At 53.5% G+C, this 23899-nt stretch overlaps 1 pseudogene; it reads right to left on the bottom strand.

Annotated features, from left to right (window-relative positions):
- The window catches only part of LOC136570473 (serine/threonine-protein kinase pim-1-like), a 50746-nt pseudogene extending 29386 nt beyond the window's left edge, over positions 1-21360 (bottom strand).
- Between the last annotated feature and the right edge of the window lie 2539 nt (positions 21361-23899).

The raw sequence follows: 23899 nt of genomic DNA on the forward strand, positions 1-23899 counted from the left end.
CTGGCAGGGCTGTCTTGCAGCTGCTGCCCATGCCTGTGCCCTGTGCAGCCCAGGCTGTCCTACGGTGTCCCTGCCCTGCGCTTCTGTCCCTGCAGGCTTTGGGAACAGTTCCCCCTGTATTTTTTTGGACGCACACCATGGCATAATAGTATGTTGTCCACATGGATGGCTACAGAACACCAAAACATACATTCTCATCCCTTTTTTCTGAAAATATAGGATCATAAGTCCCTATACTATCCTTTGGTGGTTTTCATTATTATGAAACTGACCTTTCTGAATAGAAGGGTGTCCTTCTTTGTGTGTAATATCTAATACAAAGGTAAAAATTATTAGGAATCATTTTAGGCATTGGAATTCATGACCATAGCACTCCAGGAAGGGGCCAAGTTAGAATCCATGTGTTTTGCAATACAACTATTGTTCTGGAAGCTTGAAACATAACTGAAGAGGATAACTGGGAAGTGACTTTGTCCTGCAGCCTTATGTTGCTTCTTTTTTAACAAATTTGTGTGTAAAATTATAACTAATCTGATGTCACTTGTATTTTTAGAGGAAAAAAGGGGTGATTAAGGGTAACTAAGGCCTATCCGTCAGATATTCTATAAATCTTTAGATTACTGAGCCCCAAAGGATAAGTTATCATGGTATACCTTGATAAAGGGTCCCTTTATCAACACCATATGGACCACCCCACAGCTGGCCTTTGGACACTCAACTTTTCAGCTACCTCATACAGACATGTTCATACACACAGACAAGAGTGCAAAAAGGTTTCTCATCTGACTCCACCAGATCCCACTGGCTCTGCAGAGCAGTAAGAAAATACACATTGAGTCTAATGAGGAAACAGGGCACTGTGGAACAGTGCAGGTTTGGCCTTACAAGCACACTCATCAGCATTTGTCAGCATCTGTCAGCATGACTGACCCCACTTATTGTATTCTTCCTCTATTTTCCTATGTCTATTTCTTTCCAAACCACCTTGATCCCTCCCTTTTCCTTCTCTGGTTCTTCCCCTAAGATTCCATATTAAGTCTAGTGAAATTCAAAAATGCTGCTTCCTTGCACCCCAATATTAACCCTGTAACACTAGGCACTGATACCAGCCATTCTGCAAAGCCATCTGGAGAGCCACTCTGCTGACTCATGGTGATAAGTTTTCTTCCCAGACCATGAGGCTGAGGTGCTCCTGGAACATCTGGGAATGTTTTTATTTATTTATTTAGAAATTTATTTTTAAATTTAATGTATTTTATTTATTTATTTAGCATCTTTTACCGTGGTCCACATGTTCCATATGGTATACCATGTCCCCTGCTACAGAAGACTCCAGTATCACTGCTCTTACTTTCAAAATGGAGATAATACAGAATAAACTTCTGTCCTTCAGTGGAACCAAACTACTGACAGAGGTCTGATGTGAATATCTCCTGGTCACCTTATGTTACAGTGATTGACAGGGGTGTTGGCCAAATAATATCTCCCAGGGCTACAGCCATCTTTTGGCAATGTGGAACAGGTCTTGGACCACATAAGCCATGTTGTAAAACACATCCCCCGGCTGCCCCACCTGGCTGAGCCCTTCCTTTGCTGACAGCTCTGCCTCCTGCCTGCCTCTGCCTGCCCACACAAAGCCTTGCACTGACCCAGACTCCTTCTGGGGGATGTGTTGCACCACAGCCCTGCCCTGGAAGGGAAATTCCAGTCTCCTTATGTCCAGTCTGGACCTCCCCAGCTGCTATTTTTATTAATTCTTTCTTTGTCTTTTTTCTATTATGTCAAAAGGATCCACCATCTCTGAAAGCACCCTTCAGTCCCTCCCAGGGCTCTCCTCTGCTGTCCTCAGTCTCCACCCCACTGAGCACAGAGCTCCTCTGTCCCTGTACAGTGCTCATGTGCTTGAAGCCATGGCTGCCTGGACAAGAAGGACGGTTCTTTTCTGCAGGGAGGAATACACAGTGCCCCAGGGTTTTGAAGGCAGATCAGAGGCAGTCACCAGAGGCCAAAGCAAGCCAGACCTGTCTGTCCTTGCAGCTTTTGTCTGAAAGCAACCCTTGGATATTTGGGGAGTTTTGGAGGTGGAATTCCATTTCAGCCATGAGTGCCTGGACCAGAATGACAGTTCTTCTCCACAGGAAGGAAAGGGCAGAGCCCCAGTGTTTCAAAGGCTGATTAGAGGCAGCCCCAAGGAGGCCAAGGCCAGCCAGACCTGTTTGTCTTGGCAGCTTTTGTCTGGGAGCAGTCCTTGGGTAGATGAACTTTGGGAGGCCAAATCCCAGTTTTGTCCATGGGCGTCTGGATAAGAAGGACAGTTCTTTTCCATAGGAAGGGAAGTACAGAGCCCCAGTTTCACAGGCAGATGAGAGCTGGCCCTCAGGAAGCCAAGGGCACCTAGTCAGTCCTGGCAGCTTTTGTCTGGGAGCTATCCTTGGATATAGGGAATTTTGGAGGCAGATTCCCAATTTTGGCTATGGACACCTGCATATGAAAGATGTTTTTTCCATGGAAAGAAAAGCTTGGCCCCCCTGTGTTTTGAAGGCAGATGGGAGATGGCCCCCAGGATGCCAAGGCCATCCAGAGCTGTCTGTTCTTGAAGGTTTCATATGGGATAATCTTTGGATATAATCAAATATGGAGGTAGAATCCCAATTTCAGCCATGAACCCCTGGAGGAAAAGGAGAGTTCTTTCCCACAGGAAGGAAAGCACAGAACTCCAGGGCTTCAGGGGCAGATGAGAAGCAACCCTCAACATGCCAAGGTCAGCTGGACCAGTTGAGCCAAGCCAACCGAACTTTTCCATGTTCTTGGATCCTTGAGGCCCCTACAGTATGACAATTGCCCCTTGGTTCCATGAGGCCCTGTAGTATCACAACAGATTTTTGTTTCCACAAGGCCCAGTGATACCACAATGGTCTCCTTGGCTCTGCAGTGGCACAATGGCCCCTTGGTTCTATTTGGCTCCCCAGGATCACAACAGACTCTTGGTTCCACAAGGCCTGGCTCTGTCACACTGGCCCCTTGGTGCCATGGGGACTCAGAGTGCCAGAATGGTCTCATTGCTTCCATGAGGCCCTTCAGTGTCACAAAGAGCTCCTTGGCTCCTTGAAACCATGAAGTACGGAATAGGCTCTTGATTCCATTGGACTTCTCTCTGTCACATGAGTTCCTACTTCCACCAAGCCCTGTAGTGTCACAATGGTCTCCTTGGTTCCCCAGAGTCAGAATGTCCCCTGGTCTCATGGAGCCCCACTACGATCCCCTTGATTCCATGAGGCCCTGCAGTGTCACAATGGCCCCTTGGTTCCAGTGGGTCCTGAAGTGTGGAGAGCTTTGTGGAGAGTTGGCTAGCTGAGAAAGGTCATGTTGACATAATACCATTGGTTAAGTTAGAAGGAGGCAAGTCTAGGATTCAGCAGTCAGTGTCCAACCACTGACAAGGACATTGTGCCCTTGGTGCAACAACTGGATAGAGGAGAAGATCTTTTGCCAAAAATATGATAGTTTCATCAGAATAACCACAAGAATGTAGAAGTAGTAACAAAATAATCATAAGAATATAGAAGTAGGCGTGGTTGACTGATAAGTAATTAACCAATAATGAGCTCAGCTTTGCAATTTGTATAAGCTTCATTAACACCAATATAAATATGTGTGAACTATCAATAAAGTTGGAGACTTGCTGATCACTCATATTGTGTGCCGCATTTCTTCCGCCGATCCGACAATTGGTGACCCCGCAACGTGATACCGGCAACGGCAACCACGGTGGATCAGTGTAGGAGTTCGGGTCCTGTCGCAGCAAGGACGGCGAACAAGCACGGCTGAAAAAGGGAAGGTGCCGTGCCCTGGGTGACCTCAACAGAGAGCCCGGCCGATACGTGCTGCCGAGACCTTGTAGGGCTGCAACAGCGCTGACCTTCTTAAAATGGATAGAGAAATGCAAGCAGCATATGATTTATTTACTAGCTTTTTACAAAAGCGTCAGGTTAAGGGCATAGATTTGCAGAAAGAGCTTCCTGGGTTGTTAGCTTATGGGTATGAACAGGGAGTTTTTCAAAATCCTCATACAGTTCATGAGTTAACAGAGTGGTGCAAATTTGGGGATAAGCTGTGGGAGGCAATCATAGATGATAAAACTGCAAAAAAGTTGGGAAAGCTGTGGCGAGTTGTGCATGATGAGTTATGACAATATCAGGCAGAAGAAAAGGCTGCTCAGCAAGCTATCGTTGCACATGAAAAGAATAAGGGTTATGGGGACTGGTTTAATTGTCCATTACCCCCTGCCACATCCACAGTCATTTTGCCACCAACATCGGCTCCTGCCTAAAGCAGCAGCTCACCCCCTGCGTGTGCTACAACAGCACCATCCGCACTGCCTGTGTCAAACCCTCCATCTCCTCCTCCTAGTAATGAGCCGATCCCTGGGTCAGAGAGTGACCTAGCAGGGGCCATTGCACAGGAGTGAAGGGAGGCATGGGCAGCGGTAGCAAAAGATATCATGGATACGGGGGATGAGGAGGCTATAAAAGCAGCTATGGATGTTGCTTGTCTGGTGATATATTCACCCATGGCAGGGGGTGGGTTTCAAGCAACAATAACTGCTCTAGACTGGGAGTTGTTGTCGCAATTACAGTCCACAGTTAGTCAATTTGGGGTAACCGGTGAGCCCACAAAACAAATGCTGGATTATATCTGGGGGACTCAGGTTTTGCTGCCGGCTGATTGCAGAGGAATAGCGAAGCTTATCTTCACTCAGCATCAGCAGCTCTTGTTTAATGCACACTGGCAGTCACTCTGTCAGGAATGTGTAGCAGTAATACGGCAGCCAGGCAACCCGTTACACGGGATAACCCTGGAGGAGTTAATGGGTCTCGGGCCTTTTCTTCGGACAGAAGCACAAGCATTACTCGGTCCTGATAAGTGTCGGGAGGCAATGCGTCTGGTGCGGTTGGCTATAGATAGGATAAAAGAGCCAGGGGGGATTCCTTCTTATATGGGAATAAAGCAAAGAAGAGATGAGTCATTTGGATCTTTTATAGATAAGGTAGCCAATGCTATTGAGCGGGCAGGAGTCCCTGATTTCATGAAGGGTACTTTGTTAAAACAATGTGCACTCCCGAACAGTAATCAGGCTACAAAGAATGTATTAAATACCCTAGGAGCTAATTGGTCTATAGAAGAAGCTTTAGAACAATTGGTGAATGTGCCCGTAGGGAATCAAGCGATGTTAGTAGATGCTATTAAGGAGTTAGGGGCAGGATTACAAAAACAGGCAGAAGCCTCACAGAGTCAGGTGTTAGCTGCTCTTGCCCCCCTACAAGCAGCGGCAACAAATACTCCACAGGCTCCATCCACTGGCTGATTCAAATGTTACCAGTGTGGAGGCACAGGACACACGCGACGGGCCTGTCAAGCAGCCAGCGTCTGGTGCCAAAATTCGCGCTTGGATACCCACAACACTGGAGCCTGCCGACGCCGCTCAGGAAACGGGAAAGCCAGCGCGTCCACCAGCCGCCGCGCCCAGACACAAGTAGCTGCTGTCAACACCTCAGCCCAGCTTCCCTTCAACCAGCCACCACCGGGAGCCTCGGGCTGGACGTGGCAGCCGCAGCAGCAGTAACCTTGATGACCACCCAACCGGAAAAGGTTCCGACTGGAATAAAGGGACCAATCATTATTGATAGATTACCTATGGGAGCTTTGCTTCTGGGATGATCATCGGCCACCATAATGGGATTATTTGTTTTACCTGGGGTAATAGACGCTGATTATACGGGGGAAATTTGTGTTATGGTGCATACTCTTTTTCCACCTATACAAATCGAGAAAGGACAAAGGATAGCTCAATTGGTTCCTTTGGAACAAATGGCTAAAACTTTACCCCCTCGTCAATCACGGTCAAGAGGGGAGCGAGGATTTGGTTCCACTGGAGGACTCACTTTATTAACAATGAACCTGAATGATCGACCAAAGCGCACTGTAATACTGGATTATCGGGGTGAAAGGCAAACCTTGGAAGGATTATTGGATACTGGAGCAGACTCCAGCATTGTGAGTCCGGATTTTTGGCCCCACAACTGACCATTACAGCCAACCACAGTGACAGTTACCGGGGCTGGAGGCCTAAGACTTGCAAGAAAATCACCCATGTTATCTGTAACTATTGGTGGAAAAACTTTGCAGAGTGTTTTATCAATTGTACCTTTGCCCCCTACTGTACAATGCCTTATTGGTCGGGACATTTTGGCTCAAATGGGAGTAGTACTGACAAACGAGCACCATTTAGGCTAATGGCCATTGCGTGGACTTTCCCAATCCCATTAACCTGGATCACGGACGTTCCAGTGTGGGTTAAGCAACGGCTGTTAAAAAGGGAAAGTCTGGAACAAGTTCATATACTAGTACATGAACAATATACACAAGTTCATTTACAGTTGTCAACAAGTCCATGGAATGCCCCTATCTTTGTTATTAAAAGGAAATTGGGGAAGTATCGCTTAATACATGATTTGTGGGCTGTAAATGAACAAATGGAGCCTATGGGAGCCTTACAACCAGAATTACCTAACCCGGCTATGTTGCCAAGGGACTGGCCACTTTTGATTATTGATCTGAAGGACTGCTTTTTTACTATTGCTCTTCATCCTCGAGACACTCGGCGGTTTGCCTTTAGCTCGCCAGCTTTAAACAGGGAAGAGCCGGACAAGGGATTTGAATGGGTTTCTCTTCCCCAGGGCAGGCGCAACAGCGCCACCTTGTGTCAACATACAGTTGACCTGAAAAAATTCAATTATCTGCGCCTTGGAAATATTTAGGATGGATACTTACTGATCAAATTGTTACCCCCCAGAAATTGCAATTAAATGTTAAAATACATACATTGCATGATGCTCAAAAGTTACTTGGTGATCTGCAATGGCTGCGCCCCATTGTTGGTATCCCTAATGAACTGTTAGATGAACTTCGACCTTTGCTGAAAGGAACTGATCCAGCACAGCCTGTTCATGTAACCTCTGAGCAGGTTAAGACACTGCAACAGATACTGGACTGTGTGACACAAGGCAGTGTTTGGAGACGCGATCTTAACCTCCCCATACAGCTGACAGTTTGGTCTGGAACTAAATTTTTACTGGGTGCACTTACTCAGCAAGTCAGAAAAACGGGGGAGGTGTGGGCCTTGGAATGGATATCTCCTCCACTTCAACAACATAAAACCCTTCTTCAAAATATTGAAATTTTGGCTGATTTGCTCAAAAAGGATCGTGAACGGGCATTACAGATTACGGGAAAGGAACCTGATCAGATACGGATACCAATGAAGAAGGATACATTGACCTGGTACCTGACAAACAGTACGGAATTACAAGAGGCTCTGTTGGGAGCTGGTTGTGTGATTGCCACTGATGATATTCCCAATATACCGTTGAATTGGATAGGACAGTGGGGTTGGATTCAATGCCCAAAAAGATCACAAAAGCCCTTATTGGATGCTATAACAGTTTATACGGATGCAGGAAGAAAATCCAAAACTGCTGCAGTGACCTGGCAGGAAGAGGGACAATGGCATCATCAAATACTCCAGGCTACCGAGTTGGATACTTTACAAACGATGGAGCTATTGGCTGTTGTATGGGCCATGATGCATTTCTCTGGGCCTCTCAAAATAGTAACAGATTCTTTGTATGTTGCAGGAGTGTGTGAACGAATAGAAGATGCCTCTATAAAAGAGGTTCAAAACAGGAGGTTGCATGAGCTGTTTATACAGTTGCAGAGGGCAATTAAGCTGAGGAAACATTCTTTCTCTGTTATCCATATCAGAAGTCACAAGTGGGAGATTGGTCTGGGAGAGGGTAACGCGCGAGCAGATAAGTTAGTCTCAATCACACAAGCAACTCCAATTCCCAGGCAGACTATGGCCAGAGAGGCACATTCCATGTTCCACCAAAATGCAAAAGGCCTCCATAGAGAATTTCAGATATCTATGGAGGAGGCACGGGCAATAGTCAAAGCCTGTCCTATATGTAGTCATCATAATGGGGGCTGCGGGTTAGGTCTGGGAGTTAACCCAAGAGGGCTGAGCACAAATGAGACCTGGCAAATGGATGTCACACATGTTGCTGAGTTTGGAAGGATGAAGTACGTGCATGTTACCTTAGATACTTATAGTCATTTTATAAGGGCCACAGCACAAACTGGTGAGAAAGCAGGGCAGGTAGAGAGACATCTCAGCAGTTGTTTTGCAGTAATGGGAGTGCCAGAGCGCATCAAGACAGATAATGGGCCTGCTTACTGTAGCAAAAGAATAAAGCAATTCATGCAAATGTAGGGGATAGAACACGTGACAGGCATCCCTAATTCTCCAACAGGGCAAGCAATCGTAGAGAGAGCAAATGGTACCTTGAAAAGATATCTGAGTAAATACACAGATATCAGAGAGCCACAAGAAAGATTGTTAAAGTGTTTATTTGTTTTGAATCACTTGTATGTTTTTGGGTAAAGTAAAGTTCCTGCTGTAATTCATCACTATGTAGAGGAAAAAGATGATGTGAAACAAGATGTATGGGTAAGATACAGGGATCCTAAAATAGGACAATGGCAAGGTCCTGCTAAGGTGTTATATTGGGGCCGCAGATATCTTTGTGTTTCTACCCCTACAGGATCTTTGTGGGTACTAAATGGACCCGAGCAGCCGTGTTTGATGGAAGACCTCAATCAACTGAGCGAAGAGGATCGTCAGCGAGTGGAGACGAGGCTGTTGATCATCCTTCGACCAATACTTCTTAAACTGAAAGGACAGTGTGATTTTGCCATCGACCAAGTGGTTGATTGGTGCAAATCTGTTGATAATATATTAAGCTTGCTTTCGGTGCTTTCTACATTTGAATCTAGAGGACCTAGGATTTTAGCTTGTATTAAGTGTCAAAATAGACATTGTGCTGCATGGATACTGCTTTTTTGTGGGGGTTGTCGGGAAACTAAGCGTGTGCATCAATCCCAATTACCTGAGTTGTGGTGTAGGAGCTGTGGTTTCTATTGGCAGTCAAACTCCTGGCAGAGAGAACTTGAAGCATTTACAGGGCTACCTGGCCGCCAAGGGTTACAGTTGTATGAATCCCCAGAGCAGAAAATCCTTGCATGGTTTAGGTGGGAAACCCAGCACTTAGTCAAACGCGCTTTAGGGCAATCTCAGTCGTGTATTTTACAGTCTAAGTGTGGTCAGGGTATTCCCCTGTCACAGTCAAGTGTAATAGGTCCGATTTCAGGAGGTCAGGATCCCAACCAAGTGTGGGATGATTGTTTCAAAGACCTAAAAGGGTTAAATCTGGGCAGGTCAAAGGGAAAGGAAAGAAGAGGAAAAAAGAGATATTCTTAACGGTTTGTGACAGACATGCTTGTTTCCAAAATGTCTGGGTGGTTCAAAGTAGTGCCTGGAAAGATCGGTTTGATGTGGAGACTTTATGCTATTACTTTATTAATTTCTGCTCTTTTTGTGGACAGTGTAGACCATCAGGCATGGGCCCCACTTCAGCCCAAGACTAACATATGGGTCACCCTGGCAAACTTAACTAACCAGGAGGCTATTTGCCTGTCATTGTCTTCTCCTGGCAATCCATTTACAACCTGTTTGGTTGGGTTACCAGCAGATCCCTGGCCATGCCCCTCACATGTACCCACCTGTAGAGTCAACAATGCTAGGGCAAGTGTAGATAATCGGGACCAATGGGTTTCCTTTCTTCCCATAGCACCGCAGGAACCCCAAGAATTGGAGCTGTTAGGTTCAGTGATGGCAGATGCATGTCTTAATTTCAACCATAGAAGCCAGCTGCCAGCCAAGAACCATTCCAATATTGTAACTTCCAGCATGGCTATCTACCGTAATGCAACAGCCTGGTGCAATTATACCACAAAGAAAGTGTCAATCTCATCAAATGAGCCTATTCAATTGCCAGCAGGATACTTCCTGATATATGGGGACCATGCTTGGGCCGGTGTCCCATCAATGCTGCATGGCGGGCCATGTACAATTGGATGGCTGTCTCTACTCACACCCAACATGTCCATGATACTGAACATGAGCCGCCACCATCGTCGAAATAAACGAATGGCTCATGCATTTGCTGCAGACTGCAGGGATGATGTAAAATTCTGGTCCCCAGAGGCCATAGTTGCAGCATCTTTCTTGACTCCAGGCGCATCAGCAGCACGTGCTCATGGTATTTTAAACAAGTTGGGATGTTGGCTTGCTAAGCAAACCAATGCCACCTCTTTAGCACTTTCTAGCCTTTTGCTTGATGTTGATTCTATTCGCCATGCGACACTTCAAAATAGAGCTGCAATCGATTTTCTTTTACTTACGCAAGGCCATGGTTGTGAAGAATTTGAGGGCATGTGTTGCATGAATCTTTCTGATCATTCACAGTCCATTCACTCCCAACTCTCTGAGTTGCAGAGGTTAACTGGGAACCTACAGGTAGAATCGGGTAAAAGTAGAAACAAAATAAGCATAAGAGTATAGAAGTAGGCATGGTAGACCGATAAGTGATTAACCAATAATGAGCTCAGACCTGCAATATGTATAAGCTTCATTAACACCAATATAGATATGTGTGAACTATCAATAAAATTGGAGACTTGCTGATCACGTATATTGCGAGCTGCATTTCTTCCGCCGATCCAACACAGGCTCTGCAGGGCTTAGGGGAAGAGGGGGACACGGGTGCCTGGGCTCAGCCAGCTGCCCAGGCGTGCAGTGTTGCAGGGAAAATGGCCAGAAGCCCCTTGGCCTTTGATGGTTCTGCGGAAGCCTTTGTGCTGGTGACAGAGCGGCTGGGCAGGGCCCGGAGCTGCGGGGATCCCTGTGAGAGCGGTGCCTGGAGATGGCCACAAGCCCTGTGCCAGGCAGGAAGCGCCCTCTGTGTCCTCCTGCCCGTGTGCTGCTGGCTGCATTGCTGAGGGCTCCCGGCTGCCTCTGGATGGGGCTCCTCTGGAGCTGCTGTGGGGCTGCGGCGCTGCTGCCGGGCAGCTTGCCCGGGCTGGTGCAGCCCCTGAGGGGCTGGGGCGCTGGCAAGCCCTGAGCAATGGGGCTGTCAGAGGCCACAAGCAGCACCCTGGCAGCCGCCTTCTTCCTGCCAGAGTTGACTTGCAAGAGGGATCCTGGGCACTGCGCAACTAACAGCATCAGCGCTGTTGGAAAGCCAAACACAGGGAAATCTCAGACCTTTGGTCTTGTCAGCAAAGCTTAGAATTCAACACAGCATTTGATCGGAGACCTTGCAAAGGGCTTCCAAACTTAGGTGCTAGAAGCCAGCGTGCGGATTTCTAGTTGATTAGAGCAGAGACACGGGGAGGAAAGTTGAAGTGGAGGAAAGTTGAGAGTTTTAGGGCTGAAGATCTAGAAAAAATCCAAGTAGTTCCAATGGTAAACAAGAAGCTTAGGATGCAGTGCTGTAGGTTTGTGTGTCCTAACATGATTGGCTAAGGAAGCTTCCACTGTAGCCTGAGTCCAGAAGAGGAAATATTGAAGCATTGGCTCCAAAACATCAATATCCTTGTTGGCAGTGTCTTCTTGGCCAAGAAGTCCTTCAAAGCTCTTGGAACTACAAGTCTTGCGGCCTTGTGAGTCATGCAGTGGAGATGTGAGCCAAAGTCACCCTTCCTGGCTATGTAGAAGAGAAGAAAAAGCAATGGCATCCTTTAAAAAACTCAGAGGTCCGCTCTCTAGCTCCTTCCGAACTCCTTCAAATCCCCCAAAGTGGCATTCAGCTCCAAAGAGATGACAAGGACTCTTAGTGCTGGCTCTTGGACTCCAGAGCAGCTGCTTTAGGATCTTTCCCATAAGGCTGTGTAGTTGTGTGCCAGCAATGGATAATTTGAAGAAACTTTCCCAAGTGACTTGCATGGAGGTTTGTTTGAAGGGTGTTTGAGGAGAAAGGCTCCCAGCAGAGCTCTGGCCTTTGGCCTAGCTGTGTCCCCTGCTGATTGTCAAGTGTGCCATCAGCTGCAGGGCTTTCTGGGCTAAAAATATCATCAAGTCACTTGGACTTGCTCTTTGTGGCCTCTAAGAGCTGGACCCAATTTTGGGGCAAATTTGGAGAGCTCATCTACGGGTGGATGGAGCAGCTAGGATTTTCCCAATTGCTGGCAATGGTTCTCCAGGTCCCTGGTGTAAAACGGGGCTCCCCAGCAACTGCGGATCTGCAAGATGATAAACAATTGCCTTGCTTTGAAGAGAGAGGCGTCTGCTAATGAAGGCAGAAGGCTTCTCTGAAATGGAAAATGAACATGCCCTCCCTTGAAATGATTCTAATTCAGAAATTCAAATTCTCTCAGGCAAAGATATGGGGATAGGAGTGAGCCTGCAGAGCCGGGCAGCGTTTGCTGATGCTCTGAGCCCATGCTAAAAATCCTGTGTGGGCTGTCTTAGACACCAGGGACCAGGGATTCCTTCCAAGCCGGGCCACTTGGGCTGGGCTGGGTGCGGCCCCAGGGCAGAAGGCAGTGTGTGCAAGGGCCCTGGCTGGCACGCTGCAGCACGGTCACCGTGCCATGGAACGGAACCCGGTGACCAAGGGCCCTTTGTGACACGTGGGAAATAGAAGCTTGCCCGGCTGCTGGGAATAGGCAACAGGGCAGAACGGGACAGAGCGGTGCCGTGAGGAGTCCCCGCACAGTGCACTCGTTCCTGTCTGACCCGCAGCCTTTCCCAGGCGTTATTCCTGCAGCTGAGCTCGAGGCCAGACCACGGGACTTGGTGACCCGTGGCCTTGCCGAGGCTTCTCTTCTGCAGCTGCTCTTGAGGGCAGAGCGTGGCACTTGGTGCCCCAGAGGCATCTCCCATCCCTGCCACCAGTGCCCTCGAGGCCCCACCACAATCCTTGACAGGAATCTCCTGTCCTTGGGGCAGGAGCCCTGGAGACCAGAGTGCAGGACTTGCTGTCCTGTAGCCTTCCTGAGGCTTCTGTCTTGAAGGTGCCTTCCAGGCACAACTGCAGGACTTGCTGACTCGGAGCTTTTCCCAGGCATCTCTCCTGCAAGTAGCCACAAATCCAGCCACTAACATGGAGCAGAGACCCCTGAGAGTGCCCAAGGTGGCCTCGGGGGAACAGGAGGAAGAAGGCCCTGCAGCAGTCCAAGCACAGGAGACCAAAGAGGTGGTGCCATTTGAGCTGCTGCAGGAGGGTGAGTGGCAGAGCTGGGCCACAGGCTTGGTGCCTGCAGCCAGCTTGGCACCTTTGCATCCCATCCCATCCCATCCCATCCCATCCCATCCCATCCCATCCCATCCCCTGGGCCATGCCCATGGACAGGACAGAAGAGGGGCCCGGCAGACACCCCGCAGGGGCCGTGCTCCATCCCCTGGGGCATTCCGGGGCTCCCCCTGCCTGGGGAGTGCAGGGCTGGGCCGTGTTCTCTGGCCTCTCCCGCAGCCTCTCAGCTCTGGCTGCGCTCCCTCTTTGCCAGGTGCAGCCCTGGAGCGCACACAAGAGCAGGAGCCCGCCCGCGGCCTCTTCCGCAGAACAGCGCAGGTACCTGCAGCCATCCCCACCTGGGCTGGGCCTGCTGGCACCGCACTTGCAGCATTCCCTGCAACATCCCTGGCTTCTTGCCCTTCTCCTACAGCTGGTTTGCAAATTCATCAAGAAAATTCGGGCAGAAGAGACCCGCACCATGGGCGCTGGGCTCAGAGCCTATTCGCACATCTTCAAAACCAAGACCAGTGCTGCTCTGCTGGATATGCTGGTAGAGGAGGGCTTTTCCAACCCAAAGCAAGTAAGCAGCCTGTGGCCAGGCTTTGATCCTCCCAGGAATTGCTTGCTCTCCCAAGCCATGCCTGCTGGTCACTGGAACTCTTGCAGGCCATGGCAGCGTGGTGGCAAGGGAAGCACTTGTCTGGAGAAGCTGGGCACATTCCTCCCTCTGGCCTCTTTCCAAGTGTCCCCGTGCCTTCCCCAGGTGCCCGCCCTGGTCAGGTACATCCACCAGTGGCTCCTGGCCAATCAGTTTGCTGAGCACAGGCTGAACAGGAGCCTGCTGGATCTGACGGAAGCACAGCCCGCTGATGTAGTCGTGACGCTCCTGCATGTGGCCCCGTCCTGTGACAGGTATGGGGCCCACCTGCCCAGAGGAGCTCAGGGCTCCCCAGCCCATCAGGCTCTACAGCCTGCCCCACGTGTCTGACCGACAGAGAGTTCCAGGGCCCTCTGGCTGCTCCCTTTTCCAGCCCTGGCACGTCAGGCCTCAAGCCTGCTGCCATGCTCCCTCGCTGCACCTCAGGGGCCTGTCCCCACAGGCCTGGGCTGCCTGGCTGCTGCTGGCCAGTGGCAGTGGGCAGAGGCAGAGCTGGCAGCCAGCTCAGGTCCCCATTGCTGCCCAGGCCCCAGTGCTGTGTCTGAGACCCCCCTGAGACAGAGCTCTAACCCCACAGAGCTGCTTTCACCATGTGGAAGAGCATCATGTGCTAGCCCAGGACTGCAGAGCCAGCGCTGCTGATCCTCCTGCATGTGCTGGGCAGCTGGCCCAAGCACAGCACGTGCACCTCCGACGGGGACAAAACGGGTGTCTTTGTCCTGGCTGTGAGTTTCTCTAACTGGCCTTTGCTGGCCCCAAGGCCGCCTCTCCAGCAGCTCTCCATCCTCCTTCCCCCACTGCATCTCCCTGCTGCAGGCGCTGGGCTGAAACCTGGCCCAGGGGCAGCTCCAGGCCCAGCAGGCCCCGTGCTCCCCCTGCCAAGGTCTCTCCGGGCATCTCCCTGCCAAGCTCAGGCCCTGCCACACGGACACCTGGGCACTGAGCGCTGTCTCGGGGGGCTTTGCCCTTTGCAGGCAACCGTGGTGATGTGGAAGATCCTGCAGGTGCCCTGTGTCCCACATATGGTGACGGTCTATTTCCCCCGCCTCTTTGTGCATCTGCTCTTCCAAGTGTTCTTCAGCACTCTGGATATGCCAGAGGAGGTCGATGCCTTCTGGAAGGGATGCCAGGAGGAATACGGCCTTGCCACCAGCCCCAACAGGTGCTCCATCCCACTCCTCCTGTCCCTGCCATGTCCCTGGGCAGGAGCCAGCACTCCCAGCGTCACCTGGCCTTTGCTGTGCACGCAGGTTTGCAGTGCGGACCCTGAAGTCCCGGCTCTGCCACATGCAGCACGAGGATGTGGTGGTGGCAATTGAACGCAAACATGCCTGGGACACGCTGTTGTGTGCTGACACCCACCACTATGCCGTGGCTCTGCTGGCCAGGTGAGAGCCCCTTCTCCCCACAGCCTCTGACATTTGTGCTCCGGGCCCAGGGAGCTCCACAGAGTCGCCGAGTCATGGGCCAGAGGGCCTTGTCACCAAGGGATGGCCAAGCAGACTGGAAAAGGCTGGCAGAGGAGGCTGCCCAGCAGGAGCTGCCTCCCAAATAGCCCAGGGCCCCTTACAGGATGCTGGGGAAAGAGCAGAGCTCTGGCTGTCAGTCCTGGCAGAGCTTTGTCCCCCTGGCCCACAGCCTTGGCTCCTTTTTCTCCTGCCAGGGAGATGTGCTGTGTCTCCATCCCCTTGTGCTCCCGCATCGCTCGCTACCTGCTGCGGCTGCTCAGCACACAGGAGCCACGCTGGGAGCTGCCCGCCCTGGCCTTCCTTGTGGAGGTGAGCCTGATGGCCAGCACTGCCTGGCTGAGCTGCCTGCCAGCTCTCTGCCCTCTGGGAGCTGCAGCTGCCTGGGACGGTGCCCGCGCCCTGTGCTGCTGCCCAGGCCCAGGCCTGTGCGGCTCTGGGCTCCTGCCAGCCGGCTCCCCTGTCACTGCCCTGTGCCTTTCAGGTCCTCCAGTTCCTGGACTTGAGTCAACGTGGTGCTAACAGAGTCCTGCCAATCTTGTCAAGGCAGCTGCACAGCGAGTGCAGAGAGAGGCGTCGCCTGGCGCTCAGGGCCCTTCTCGAGCTCATTGAGGAGCCCTTCATGGTGAGAAAGGGGCAGCGGCTGAGGCTGAGCTGGGCAATGCAGTCGCTTGGGCTTGGCAGGGCTTTGGGCGCTGGGGTAGCTGCTCCCAGCTCTCCTGCCTCCCAGTTCAGCTGCCCCAGTGCTTCGAGACAGGCCTTTGGCCTCTGGGCCCTGCGGCAGCAGGATGGCATTTCACAAACTTGTGTTCTGCACAGACCGAAAAAATGTGGAGCCTGACTGAAAGTCTTGTGCAGTTCCTGTGGGATGCAGATGGAGAGATAGTTTTCATGACAGTCATGCTACTCAGCTTTATCCTATTGGACAACGACACGCTGATGCCCGGCCCCATCACACTGCAGCTGCTTGAGGCGCTCCTGCCACTCTTTGACCACGTAAGGCTCACTGCCCCCAGCCACAGCCACTGGCTGCTGCCCGCACACTGTGTCCTGTGCATTTGCAGGCCTGCGCCAAGCTGAGCCCCGTGCAGCCGCAATGCTGAGGTCTTTTTTTCTTCCTTCCATACAGAACAATTGGCAGGTTCAGCTAATCTCTATCCTGCTCTTCTGAACGTTGGTGACTCTTCCACCGGAAAGGGAAAAAAAGGCCCTGAAGACACCCCTGCGCCAGAGCCTGCTGCCCCTCTTCTTCCACTGCCATGATGGCAATCGGCTTGTGGCACAGGTGAGGACTCGTGGGCTGCTGCTGTCCCCCTGGCAGGGGGCTCGGCTGCCTCCTGGCCTGGCACCTGCCAGGCTGCAGCCTCCTGCAGGCCTTGGCACAGGGACGCGGGTCCTGCGCCCTGGGCTGTGGGGCCATCTCCGCGTCTCTGCTGCTCTCCAGGCTTCTGAGAAAATGCTGCTTTGTGTGGCCAAGTTCCTGAAGAGGAAGGATTTTTAAAGACTGGTGAAGAGCCAGAATCTGTGGAAGTTGAGCAAGTGCCTGGTAAGGAGGGCCTGGAAGCCCCAGCCTCAGCCCAGAGAAGCCCCCTGAGGGCGGTGCAGGCAGTGCCCAGCCCAGGGGCTGAGCCCATGCCAAGCCTTCCCTCCTGCCGCTCTCTCCAGCTGGCAGAGGACAGCAGCAGAGCGGCCGAGCACCTACGCCGGGCCCTGCGCTACCTGCAGAGCCCACAGGAGTCCCTGAGAGCGGCGGCCATCAGGTTCAAGGGTGAGCCACGAGCCCGGGCCCCCTCCCGGGCCCAGCCCGCCTCAGCTCGGCCCCAGCCCCGTCTGCTGCCCCGGCAGCGCCGGCCGGGCCCGGCGCCCTGGAGCCCCGGCTGGCCTGGGCATTGCTGCTGCCGCCCTCTGGCAGCCATGCCCTGGGGCGGCAGCGTGCGCCAAGGGCCGGGCTGAGCCCTGCCGGGCCAGCAGCCTGTGTGGCCACAGCGCCGGCAGCGCCACTGGCAGGGACCTGTGCCGCTGGCGCCCTCACAGGCTCTGTGTTCACAGGGATGGCCGCGCGGCACCTGAGGGGGAAGAAGGAAGAACTCCAGCTCATCTGCAACGGTGAGTGAGGCCAGCGGGGGCTGCCGGGGGAGCTGCAAGCCCTGCCCCGGCTGCCGAGGGCTCTGCTCCCTGTGCGCACCAGGGCCGGCGTGGGCAGAGCACACAGAGATTTCAGGGCCACCCGGGGCATTTGTGGCCAGCAGCTTCGGGCTGGTCCCCTTGGTGCCTGCTCCCTCCTGGCCATGGCTAGAGCCGGCTGCCATGGCCCTGCCAGGGCGCTCTCCTTGGCTCCCCGCAGATCTGGCATCTGACCATGGCTCTGTCCCTCTCTCTTTCAGCCCTTCAACACCTGACAGAGGACACCAGCAGTGCCGTGTCAGACGTGGCACTTGCAACATTGCATGGCCTCCAGGCACTGCAGAGTGAGCCATATTCCATCTTCCAGAGGCTGCATGATCAGTGCTGCAGGGCATGGAGGACTCGGCCTCGTCTCTCGGCGCTCAGCTAGCTGGCTGCACTGCTGCAGCTCTGCAGAGAGCTGATCCCAGAGGCTCTGTCTGCTGGGACCGCCTGAGCCAGGGGGAATTTTCCATTTCTTTCAGATTGTTCATTTCTTCTTTTTGGTTTTTCTTTCGTATATGAATATAGAGTTTGTTATAATACACAGACTCCCAGGAGCTTTCTTTTGCTACCCAGGCTCTGCAGGGCTTAGGGGAAGAGGGGGACAAGGGTGCCTGGGCTCGGCCAGCTGCCCAGGTGTGCAGTGTAGCAGGGAAAATGACCAGAAGCCCCTTGGCTTTTGGTGGTTCTGTGGAAGCCTTTGTGCTGTTGACAGAGCGGCTGGGCAGGGCCCGGAGCTGCGGGGATCCCTGTGAGAGCGGTGCCTGGAGATGGCCACAAGCCCTGTGCCAGGCAGGAAGCGCCCTCTGTGTCCTCCTGCCCGCGTGCTGCTGGCTGGATTGCTGAGGGCTCCCGGCTGCCTCTGGATGGGGCTCCTCTGGAGCTGCTGTGGGGCTGCGGCGCTGCTGCCGGGCAGCTTGGCCGGGCTGGGGCAGCCCCTGAGGGACTGGGGCCATGAAGGGATGAGGGGCTGGGAAGCCCTGACAGGACACGGCAGTGGGAAGGCACGAGGGGGATGTGTGAGGGAGTGGGTGGCTGTAACATTGGCTGGAGGGGGAGTGGGTTGGAGACAGAGAGAGCACTCACCCTGATGTTCATGTGGCAAACAGAGAGCGTTTATTCTCAAGCCCTTCCTTCTAAAGGGCCTTTGAGAAACCCAGTCTGGATAATTTCATTGCTCTGATCTCTAAGCCTTGTCAGATTCTGGCCGGTGAAATGCTGCAGCCCTGGGAGAGATGTGACTGGGCGAGGCCCCTGGCAGTCAAACCAGGGCTGGTACATTCACACAGCACGAGCCAGCCTGCACTGTGACACACGGCAACAGAGTGCAAGGCACAGCTCTGGGTGCTCCCCAGGAACCTCAGCTCTGGGAGCACTGTCTGCCCCAAGCTCCACGGCTGCAGTGGGAGCCCGGCTGGGGTCTGCCCTGGGGCCATCCTGCAGGGACAGCTGGACACAGGGAGCATTCCCTTGCCACAAACAGCCAAGCCAGGGCTGCAGGGCAGCTGCTGCAGCCCGGACAGCATTGTTGTGTGCTGTGCTCTGGGGCTGGGGCTCCCCGCACAGGGCACTGGGCTGGTGTGCCACAGGAGGCAGAGGAGCTGAAGCTTCAGCCCAGGCCATGCTGGATGTGCTCAGAGCTGGGCCTAAACTTTCCCATCAATTCCCTGTTTTGGAGGAGAGCAGGAGAGCAGGACATGTGCCACCTCCTCAGCAGCTGCCAGAGCGGGATGCCCACGAGCCCGCTGCTGTCTCCCAGCACTGGGAATCCCCCCGTTCCCAGAGATGAGGATCCACCTCGAGAGAGCCCTTGTGGCAGCGAGAGCCGATGGTCCCAGCTGATGTTCTGGCCCCTCCTGAAAGGGTGCTCCCCACAGACCATCTGGTGCAGCAGGATGCCCAGGGACCAGATGGTAGCTGGCTTGCCATAGTACCGGCCAAAGTGGGTCCATTCCGGGGGGCTGTATGACTGTGTTCCTATGGAATGCAGATGGAGTTCAGCAGGGGGATGCTGCTGCTCCCAGAGCCTGGCCCCAGCATCCCTGGGCGTGTGGGAGATGCCCCAGTGGCACACGGGGTGACCCACTGCCCTCTCACCAGCACCTGGGACTTGTGTACAGACTTGGGGTTGGGAAAGAAGCCACTGGTGCTGGAAGAGGCCAGTGAAAGCCCTGGCAAGGCCCGACCATAATAAGGAAGAACCCACTCAGTGCTGGGAAAAACCATGCCATCATTATCCCTGCCTGCATTGCCCCAAAAAACATTATCGACCCAAAACAGACCAGGTGAATGGAGCAGTCCAAGCCCTTTCTCACCTGCACACCAAACTGGCTGGGGCACAGGTTCCTGTTCCCCCTCTCTGCTACCTCCACCCACGGGTGTTTTTGTTGGGCTGGCTGCCCCAGCCCCAGTCCTGGGCAGAGTGGTGGGCAAAAGCTGCCAGCAGGGCTGGAAGCTGGCTCCCCACTCATCCCTGCTCAAAAGCAACTCAGCTGAAATCTCAGTGCCATGAAGGGCAGCAAAAGAGAGAATCCCTGTTGCCACACCCAGCTTGGGCTGTGAGATTTTGGGCCATGAGATTCCGGGACCAGGAGCACACCCCTGCGTGGGCTCACCTGCAAAGTGCCACAGCCAAAGTCAATCAATTTGGCCTGCCCGGTGTGCAGGTCAAGCAGGATGTTCTCTGGTTTGATGTCCCTGTGCAGGACCCTGCAGCTGGTGCAGCGCCGCACGGCCTCCAGCACCTGGCGGAACAGCTCCCGCGCCGCCTCCTCGGGCAGGAACCCCCGTGCCCCAATGAAATGCTGCAGGTCCTGACACCGCTCCGGGCGCTCCAGCAGCATCAAGATGTTGTTGGGGAGCTCAAGCCACTCCAGCAGCTGCACCACACCAGGGAAGCCAGTGGACACCGTGGCCAGCAGCACGATCTCCAGCGGGGCCCTGCTGCCGTCGGGCTGCGGGAGGAGCACGATGCCCTCAGTGGGGCTGATGCCGTGCCGGGGCTCGGGGAGCCCTCAGCCAGCCCGGGATGCTCTGCGCCCTGCGCTGGACCCACGCCCGCTCTCCCTCGGGGCGTCCTGGCGGCTTCCACCCTGCCGGGGCTCAGCTCATCCTCGCCCGGCAGCCCCGGCTGCTGCTGCTGGCCCCGCTCACTCACCAGGTCGCCCCAGTGCCGGACGCGCTTCCGTGGCACCCTTTTGATGGCCACCTGCAAGCCAAGGGCAGCAGCGGGCTCAGCTCGCCGCCCGCCCTGCCCAGACCCATCCTCCGCCCTCCTCCCTGTCCGCCCCCTCCTCCTGCGGCCGCCGCCGGCCCCGCCGCTCACCGGGGAGCCGTCCGAGAGCCGCGTGGCTGCGAAGACGCTGCCAAAGTCGCCGTGCCCCAGCAGCGAGCCCAGCCTGTCTTGCTCCTTCAGGCCCTGCTGCAACTTCCCTGCCAGCGGGATGCGGCTGTCAGCGCTCAGCCCAGGGCCAGCAAGGGCCCCTGAGCGCCCCTCAAGCGCCCTGGGCGGGCCATGCCCAGGCGTTCAGTCCCGGGAACGGGACAGCGGCGGCTCGGGGCCGGCGGCCGCGCTGCCGAGCGGCAGAGCTCGGGCCGGGCAAGCCGCAGCGGAGGCGGCGGGAGTGGCCGTGCCGCCTGTGTCCTCCGCAGGCACCAGGAGGAGCCGGGGCCAGGGCCGGGGCTGGGCTGGGGCCAGGCCAAGCCAAAGGGAGGCGATGCCGCCCCAGCCCCAGGCACTGATGCCCGCCCAGCAGCGCCACCGCCAGCATGGCCAGAGCCGGCCGGAGGCGAGACCGCGGCGGGACACCCAGGGCCGGGCACGGGGCAGCCCCGCCCAGGGCCAGGGGCGGTCTGAGGGCATGGCCCGGCCGGGCATGGAGAAAGAGAGAGACTGGGAGAGGAGGGGACACCGGGAAAGGGAGAGCGGGAGAGGGTGCGGGACTGTGGGAGAGGGAGAGGCGAAGCGAGAGGGAGTCGATAAACTTGCTTCTTTCACTACTTTCACTGCTGCTGCCGCTGCCGCTGCAACTGAAGCTCTGGGGCCGTTTGTTCCTGTGTCCGTTTGTCCGCTGCCCGCTCGCCCCCGTGCCGAGCCCCGCGCTCTCCTGGGGCAGCCCCTGAGCCTGTCCAAACACGGGAACTTTGCCCTGTTCAGCCAAGACCCAGAGTCTGGACTCCTGCACAGCGGCACAGGAATCCCCTTGGTTGCTGCTGTGCATTGTCCCTGCTGAGGGTCAAACACTATCAGAGAGTGTTCCCTGAATGCAGAATTTGTACCTGACCCAAGCACTGCACTTACCTCTCCAGCATTGCTTTCAAAAAAAAAAAAAAAACAAACGGGAAGGCAAACTGGATGGAGCTCATGCAGCTCTTGGTATTTGACAGTGTCTTAAACATGCCAAGTCATGGATCTTCGAGGTGAGATCCATTTGGTATGAATGGGATGGAAAAGTAGTGCAACATGGAAATGGGGAGCATAAAAATAAATACAGTAAAACATCTTGGTTTGTTTCTTTCTGTTTTCATTTCATTTCTTAAAAGCTCTTTCAGTTCTTCCAGAATCTTGTCCATAGTCCTGTTTGCTCTTTCCAAGAACCCTTCCTGGAGAACCAGGTGCAGCTTCTGTCACAAGATGTGCCACCAACTGCAGCTTCTCTTGGCTTTCCACACCGTGCGAGCAGCACGACTCTTGCAGCAAAGCAGGACAAATGTTTGAAGAACTTTACAGCTTGTTCTTTCTTTTCCTTGTGGGCTGGGCAGTTGTGCCATTGGTGAGGTTTTCATTGTTACTGTTCTACCCTAAGAAAACATGATGGGCTACCAGGAATTGTTAGGCAATGCAAGCCTGACTCAATGCAGAGAAAGAATCTCCAGAGCCTGCAGCCAGAAAGGGAGAGCTGTGTGATAATCATTCCAACACCCCCATGGACATCTTGAAAGTGATCTAGAAGATGAAAATGGGTTGACAGAGGGAGTTTCTTTCAGTGTTCAGTTCAGATGCTTCTACATCTCCAGCACTGATATGAATCAAGAATACAGTCAGTTCATGAAAGGCAGCAGAACAAGCTGGACCTCTCAGGAGATGACTGAAAGAATGTGAAAAGGAGAAATGCAGGGAATGACTTAGTGAGCTTTGCCTGTACAAAGGATCATTTTTCCTAATAATTTCCAATCCATTCCCTCTGCTTTTGTCCTTCCTAACAAGGCCATTTTCATCCCAGTTTCCCCATGCAATGGGAACCCTGAGCTTGTGGAAGTGGCTGAAAGATGCCCTGTTCCTCTGCAGGGACACTGAGGCTGAAGCAGGAGCCTGAGCCCTCTCTGGGGCAGCCTCCTCCGAGCTGGAATTTGTGCCATGCTGGGAGAGGAGGAGGAGGGGGAGAGCGCTGGCGCTGTGTGGCAGGAGCAGGAGGTTTGGGCCGCAGGACATTCCGTCTGCGACACTGCCCCGCAATGGGCGGCCGTGCCCGGGGCTCTGGGCCTGGCCCCGCGTGCGCTGAGCTCCCGACACTGCGGGAGCTCCCCGGGCTGGGCTCAGCTTCCCGCTAGGCCTGGGCAGCAGGCTGGGCTCCAGCTGGGACCAGCAGCAGCTGGAAATACCTCTGGGCATCTCCATTTGCTGCTGCTGCTCAGAAGAAGAGACAATGAAGTGAGCCGAGAAGTTCTGGTTTCTCTTTCTCCTGGTGGATTCTTTCATTTGATTTAACACTCGAGAGGCAATTTCTGTGATGGCCTCTGTCAGTTGATTCTATTTCAGCAGCAGCAGCAGCAGGGCTGTGTTTGAGCACTGCAAATGTGGCCTGTGTGGCTGCTTTATTCTCCTTGACTTTGTGCTCAGGGACTTGAGAGCATTTCAAGATCTGCTAATCATGATGCCTGTGACCAAAAGCCTGAGTTCACCTATTGCCAGCTGGGGGCCATGTACAAATCACCAACAGGATGGGACTGCTGAGGAACGTGTCTCGAGCTGTTTATTTTCCAGCATCAGTCTCATTACATGGTTATGACAATGGGAAGATGCCAGCAGCTCATGTCCTCAGCAGCAGACAAAGAACTCCATGTTACAACTTACTTTAAAAGTTTTTTTATTAATCCCACAAAACAAAAGCATATTGACGGTAGTTCCATCCAACCACTATAAGCACAGGTACCTTTGGTTAAAGCAGTGCTTGCTTATTTTGAGTACAATGCCTGCTTGTAAGCCTTAAAACACAATGCACAGAGCTCAAGCTTAGAACTTCCTAATATCTCGCTAGATATACTTTTCTGTAGCTTAGGGAGTTAGTCTACCAAGCGTTAATACAAAAACCATTGTTCTATTTGTCCTTACTTTCTACTTCTAATATAACTTTTCTGCTGACAAATCTTATGTCTACTGCTTTGCTCTAATCACAGTTCTGCTGTCTCTGAGGTCT

Source organism: Molothrus aeneus, unplaced genomic scaffold (assembly GCF_037042795.1).
Source record: "Molothrus aeneus isolate 106 unplaced genomic scaffold, BPBGC_Maene_1.0 scaffold_34, whole genome shotgun sequence".
Lineage (NCBI taxonomy): Eukaryota > Metazoa > Chordata > Aves > Passeriformes > Icteridae > Molothrus > Molothrus aeneus.